This window comes from Chinchilla lanigera, unplaced genomic scaffold (genome assembly GCF_000276665.1).
Source record: "Chinchilla lanigera isolate Chin_1 unplaced genomic scaffold, ChiLan1.0 scaffold00038, whole genome shotgun sequence".
In the NCBI taxonomy this organism is placed as follows: Eukaryota; Metazoa; Chordata; class Mammalia; order Rodentia; family Chinchillidae; genus Chinchilla; species Chinchilla lanigera.
Genome location: NW_004955439.1, coordinates 8,689,138 through 8,696,027, shown reverse-complemented (window position 1 = coordinate 8,696,027; position 6,890 = coordinate 8,689,138). Strand labels below are relative to the sequence as shown.

Here is a 6,890-nt window from a genome sequence, read left to right as displayed (position 1 = left end):
CCTCAGAGGAATATTCTGGAGATTTCGGTCAATGTACTACTTTACAAAAAGATTACTGTCAAAGATGGAACTAGAATAGTATCAAAGAAAAACTGTGTTACTGCTATTGCATGGGAAATGTGCATCCTAAGGTAGAGTGGGAATAGCACACTCTCTGCCTTTACAGACTTCTGCACCAACATTTTAACACACCCTGCATTACAGTGCAAGATCGCCCGGGCTGGCTTGGACGTGAGAAGGGAAAATGGAACAGCACAGATGCATGTGGATATTTTCTTTAATTAGGGAGGATCGGGGATTCTATTTGCAGCCTCACAAAGAGGCTTAAGCCTCTAGCCTTTTGTTGTTTTGATGTTGTGGTGGAGCTTGTGAAATCTTCCACCAGCAGAGCCACTTCCTGCTTTCCTCCTTATCTGTGGGTCTCTGCTTAGCAGTTTGTTTGCACTTCAGGGGCAGAAGCTCCTAAATTTTGAGATCAAGTAACAGAAATTGCTGAACGCTAAGGAAGGCTTTGCTCTTTGCTCCCATATGGAATTTAATTATGACTCTTAAGTGTAGAATGGCTAGTGTTACTCAATAGAAGCAAAATAATAAGTTGAAGCAGTTTATATGCAAACTCCTTACACAAAGAGGACATGTTTAATTCATCTTTGCCTCTAAAAGCTGTATCACAAAGCTTGGCACATAGTAGGTGCTTCAAGATGTTTATGAATGAATGTATGTTTGCGTAATTAGTTGGTTAAACTAGTTAGTCCGGAAAGAATAAGACCGGAAACACAAAGAGAGCAACTTAAGCATTAATAAGAATGCACATAGTCTACACAATGTTTCTTGGATTTATTTTATTTAACTCTATTACAGTATTTAATACTTGTACAGTGATTGCTGATATAGAAAGTATTTTTATAGACAATCTCATTTAATCTTTCAACACTTTGGAAGGAGATACAATTATCATTTTAGTTTTACAGATAATGATAATTAGGTTCAGAGATGTTAAACCTCAAGTCCTGAGTATATGAATCCAAAACCTGGGGTCTTTCTACCAAATTACATTCTCTGGTTCTATCTCTTTCTATCAAGGCCATTTTCCATGTTTTCTTGCACATATCATCTAAATTAAATAATATAGCTTGCCATATAGCTTATCACATAGCACACTTTGATTGTGATTCATTTAATACTGAAAAAGTAGCCAAACTGGGGGAAATAGGGCAAGTGGTCTTTTTGAGCTAAAATGGACTCATAAAATCTGTAGATTAGATAACCTTTTCTAATACACCAAACTGGTCCCTACCTTTTGTTAAGAATAAAAATAAACAGGAAAGTGCTGTCAACTTTTACAAAAGAGTTTTCACTGGACTTAACTCACAATGCTCAAAGAAGATCTGAGATAACTGAAGAAATGAAATAAACTTACCTGCTCATTTCATTTATGTCCTAATTTCCCCTGAGCTGTGTCTGTTTTATTGTACTGCCGCGGCTCTTGAATTATAACCTGTGTATTTCAACAGCCAATCAACAGCACCATGAAGAGCTTGTGGCCCAATATAAGAAAGTAAATATTTACTTTGTGAGCCACCCCCATTGTCTACAATAAAATTGTATTTATTGACACAAGGATTCAAAAGAAAAAATCTCATATGCAAAGTTTAGAAAATTCAGAGAGAGATTTTAGGTGTTAATTACTCATGTTAGAATTCCAAATACGAAATAGTTACATAATTTTATGAAAAAGACTTACATCTACTCAACAGTAAAGTAGAAATTCAAATCCAGATCTATTTGAAATAAAACTTTATTTTCCACCGGAGTGCACTATTTCTTTTACAGGGGACCTCCACTCATGACAAATTCTAAGTTTATTGCTTCTGTGTCACTGAGTCTTTAGTGTGTTTAATAAACTAGAGTCTCCAATGATTATAAAATTTTATACTTATTAGCCAGTTTAGTATCTAAGGAACTTCATACATTTTCCAAGCTGAATAAGTTTTTGAAACTAAATTTGTCAAAAGCCATAGAATTTAAAAAGTCAAAACCAGAACTTTGTAAGACCACTAAATTGTTTGTTAACATTATGTATACAAAACTCATTAAGATGATAGATCAAATTCCTACTGCTGAAAATTTTGGATAGGCTATCATACTAACTTCACATAAAATTATAATTAACCTTAATTATTTAATTTTGATGTGAAATCTCAATCAGGTGCCCACAGGACCTCCATCCACTGCTGTCTTTCCTTCCTCCCTCCCTCCCTGCTGTCTTTCCTTCCTCCCTCCCTCCCTGCTGTCTTTCCTTCCTCCCTCCCTCCCTCCCTCCGTCTCTGTCTCTTGCCTTCTTTTCTTTTCTCTTTCTTTCTTTCTCTCCTTGTTTTTGGTTTTTCTGAGATAGGGTTTTACTGTGCAGTTCAGACTGACTTGAACTCACAGAAATTCTCCTGCCTCAGCCTCCAGAGTGCTGAGATTATAGGTATGAATCATCATGCCCAGCAACTATCCTTCCTTTCAATCCCACTTACCTCAAAAAAATTTCAGTTTCCTACAACACAGGAAACTAACAAAAACAACCTATGAAAACCTGTAAACTCTTCATGTACAAGCTTCTCATAGTAATGTGTTTAAGTACTATTTAGTGATCCTGAGCTTTTGAAAGGGACTCAGCGAGCTCAGAAGCCCAGGCACCATGGCTACCCTGATTTCATAGCTGATCTGTTTCCAGCCATAATAATCTCTACAGCCTTTCTGCTTTAGCCATGGTAATTTCTGCAGTCTCTGCCACATGCCCTCTTTGCATGTGTTTCCTTTCCTTGTTTGCTTTTCCTTATTGAGAGATTAATATTAGTACTAAAATAAGAAATATGTATTTCAATACCAATGGACACATGGGCAAAAGACTTGCACAAGCCATATTTCTAAAAAATGTTTAAAAGGATGACAAAAAAGTAATCTCAATAAATAAAGGAGTAAAAGTTTGAAAACTTAGTCTCCCCCATCGAAGATTTTTTAAGAAATGACATTATGTCGGTGAGAATCAGATGTTCTCTATATCAAGCCTGAAGGAAAAATTGCATTAAAGATATGTGTACAGAAATCTAAAAATAAAGATGTATATCTGTTACAACAGGAATACTGGAAGTAATATAAAAGCCCCCAAATAAAAGGAAGGCTAAGTAAATTAAGACATCGATAAGATTAACTTTTTTGTAGTCACTAAAATATTAAAATATAGAAGCAGTAACAGAATCTTTTAAAAAGCAAGTATGGTATTTTGCAAGATGCCTCCAATTCTTTTGTAGGGAAAAGGGGAGTAGGCATTCATCCCAGAGACTTAGCACTGAGCTACACCTACAGTTCTTTTGTATTTAAGCTTTTCCTTTTCTTTCTTTTGAGACAGGTCTTGCTAAATTGCTAAATTGCCCAGGTTGGGGAATTGAACTTGGATTCTCCTGTCTCAGCCTCCCAGCATGCTGGGATTACAGGCAAGAGCCACCAAGTCGGACTCAATTCCTTAAATACTGGTACACTTATGTATACACTGAACTGGTGGTAAAGCACTTTGCGTTTTCAATAGTATTTCTTTAAGCACTGCGATAATTATGAGTACGCACTAAGCACAACCTTTAGTACTTTACTAAAGTACAGACTGCATTATACTTATGCATGAAGCCATCTCAGAAGGAATGCCTTTATCCAGTTGTACATCTGAGGAAACGGAGGCCCAACGCAGGTAACACAACAACATCACTGTCAAATGGAAGAGCCAAGATACAAGCTAAGGTCAGCTTGACCTGAACTTCTGTTCACCATAATTGTGGGTGCTCAAAGGTAATTTTCATTTTTCTGCCTCATGCATTTTAGTATGTTCTACAGTATCTAAACTAAATGAACATTGTTTTATAACTAGGAACTAAATCAACAGAATAAATGGTATATTAAAATATACATATTCACAATGAAACAATTCTAAAAGTTTCTGTCTCCAAAGATGTGGGACCATGGCCATGATACTTAGGATAAAGAGCATGAGTACTATTAAAAATTGTAATTCTGATCTTTGAAGACTTTTGTGAGCCACGTCAACTCTGCAAAGTTTATTCGTTTAGGAAGTATTTCTTTAATACCTGCCTTTTGCCAGATATTGCATGAGGGGCTGGCACAGAAGCAGAAACAAGAGTTAAGTCAAGTTTCTGGAAGTTAAGAAAGTGTCTTTGTGGGGAATAAGTGGAGAAAAGAGTAAGTCTTGTCTATTTATAGCAAAGGATTGCTTTATTTTTTAAACTTTTCATAAAGTTTAAAAGATCTACATATCTGAGGATCCAAGACTCTCTACTGGAAATGTTATATAATTTTCAGCCACTATAACAATTTATATTTATACTCTCTAGTAATCAGATGAAATAAAATGCTTTCAACAGCACATGCATTACCCTTACCACTGAGTGCGGAGCGGTTCTTGCACTCGCTTTTCTGGCACCGGAAGTGTTCACTGTACCTCTTCAGGGCTGGACTCTCAGGGTTCTTGGCAGAAATGCGGTTCAGTGAGTTCCCATCTCTCTTAGCTCTACACATTTTCTGGGCCTACCGTGCACTATTCAACAAAAGTTCATGCAGCTCAGCAAATGAGCTTCCAATACAAACTCCATACTCTCTATAGTAGTAAATTAATACATAAATTTTCTCACTCTTTAGTCTGTAAATCAGATTTTTTGTTTTTGAGACAAGGTCTTGCCATGGAGCTCAGACTGGCCTCATACGTGTGATCCTGCCTCAGCCTCCCAGTGCTGGGATTACCGGGGTGCACCAGCACACCCAGCTCTGTCAAAATTTTTATCAATTAAGATGTAGATCATTCACTTCTACTTCGCTGTCATAATAAAACCAAACCATTTTCTTCAAAACTTCTGGCCTCAGTCGTAGGGAAGGCTAAGGAAGGCTATATATTTATTATGCAAAAACTGTAACACGTCCATAGGAATATAGTAGCATTTGACCTTCAACATTGTGAGTGCAAATAAACTAATTCTTTATAGTATAGTCCCTAAAACCTATTTGAAAAGGAAAAGCTGTTCACCTTAGAATGGAACAAGGACAGTAAACTCACAGTTAATTCCCTTCAGTAAGAACTAAAAACTATGTATGTATGTAGTCGAGGAACTGGAGAAAAAGTGCAGAGCTTGGCAAAATGGATGCCTTTTGTTTGTTGTGAATTAAGTAGCTTTCTTAATCTCTCAGACTACAATTTCAAGAGTGAGGATGAGTACCCAAGGCTGTGAGATCAGCTGTCACTGTCAGGGTGATTCATGTCATTTAATAAATTATGCCACTTGATCTTTTCGCAGAAACGCACACTTGTTTTCTAATATCCCAAAACTCTAAACTACTGTCCCATAGTAGGCCTAAGTACAGTCTTTAAGATTATAAAAAAGTGTATATAAATCTACTCTCCTGAGTGTGCTAATTATTGTTTATGTTCCTGCCAAAGGAACAAACAGCTTGATAACAGTAACTTAAGTGGAGATTAAACTTCTCCTTCATTTGAATTAATGAGTACAAATTGCCTTTCAATTGGTGATTAATGTTAAAACGTACATTTCACAGATAACTGCCAAGATTACTAGAAAAGACTTCAAGAACAACTATACTGTACTTAGAAGTGTTTTACAGTTTGCAAAATTATTTAATACATATAGTCTCAGCAACTTTGAACGGGGGGGGGCATTATTCCTCCATTAGAGGAATAGAAATTATTTTTTATTTAGACAATTAAGTGATTTTCAGAAGGGTTCACCCCCGGGACAACCAGCCAGTCTGAACGCCGGAAATGCAGATGAAATTCAGTCTCAGGAGAGTTTTTCTAGGTGGGAGCCAAACTAAGATTTCCCTTCATTTATTGTGACAGCCATCCCATGATGGAAAGAATCTCGCCGTGCAACAATCTTTAAGGGAAGAAGGAAAGAAACAACTATGAAGCTGGCAAAGTTCTCCAGACGGAACTCCAGAACCAGAAAGAGGGGAGCAGGGCGGTGAGTGACCCCGAGCCGAGCCGAGCCGCGCTCCCTCCGAGCCGCCCTGCCGTCCAGGTGCTCGCGTCCCGGCTCCGGCAGGGGGCGGCACGCAGGGCGGGTCCCGGCGCCGGGCGCGGGGCGGGCGGGCATCTTCTCTGGGCAGCGACCTCCGCTGGGTCTCCGGAGCCCCGGGGCTCCCGAGGGCGGCGCGGAGTTCCCGGGACGCCTCTGGCCGGCGGGGAGCATCCCTGGCCCGCTGTGTCCCTCCGCCTTCCTCGATCCACCGACATTTTCCAGGAGACGGGGTGCGGAGAAGAGGGGCAGCGGCGGGCAAGCGTCGGCACCCAGATTCCCGCAGCCCCGGGGGAGCGAGAGGTGCGGGATGTCTAGCAAGGAGGCGGCGATGGAACCCCGAGTCCTTGGATCCCAAAGCCGCCTCATCACCCACGGCGAGGGCGCCGCCGCCGCCCGCCACCCACCGGCTCTGGTGGGCGTTCCTCGCCCTCGCCCTCGCCCTCGTCCTCGGCGGTGCCACCCCCGGCGCCCCGCGCCGGAACTCCCGTCCCGGACGAAGGGGCGGGCGGGAACAGCACGGCCCCTGGCCCGCACACACCCGACCCTGCCACGGGCTCCGGGTGCCCGTTTTCCGCGACGCTTGCCCCTCACACCTTGCCCACCTGGGCAGCGCATTTCCCCAAAGGCACTGCGCGGGCAGCGGGCAGAAATCCCGGCCGGGCGATCTGCCGAGGAGACGCGGATCTCTCGCGGTGCTCCACCAGCCAGACACAAAGACCCCGCCGACCTCGCCCGCGCTGCCCGCCGGTGCGTCCCGAAGGTGCCCGAGTCCGGACGCGCGCGGGTCCCGGCGGGCAGCACGGGCGC

At 41.6% G+C, this 6,890-nt stretch overlaps 1 protein-coding gene across 2 annotated transcripts in view; it reads right to left on the bottom strand.

Annotated features, from left to right (window-relative positions):
- The window catches only part of Rgs17 (regulator of G-protein signaling 17), a 117,455-nt gene that overhangs the window by 109,202 nt on the left and 1,363 nt on the right, over positions 1–6,890 (bottom strand). The gene's annotated exons all lie outside the window — the stretch shown is intronic.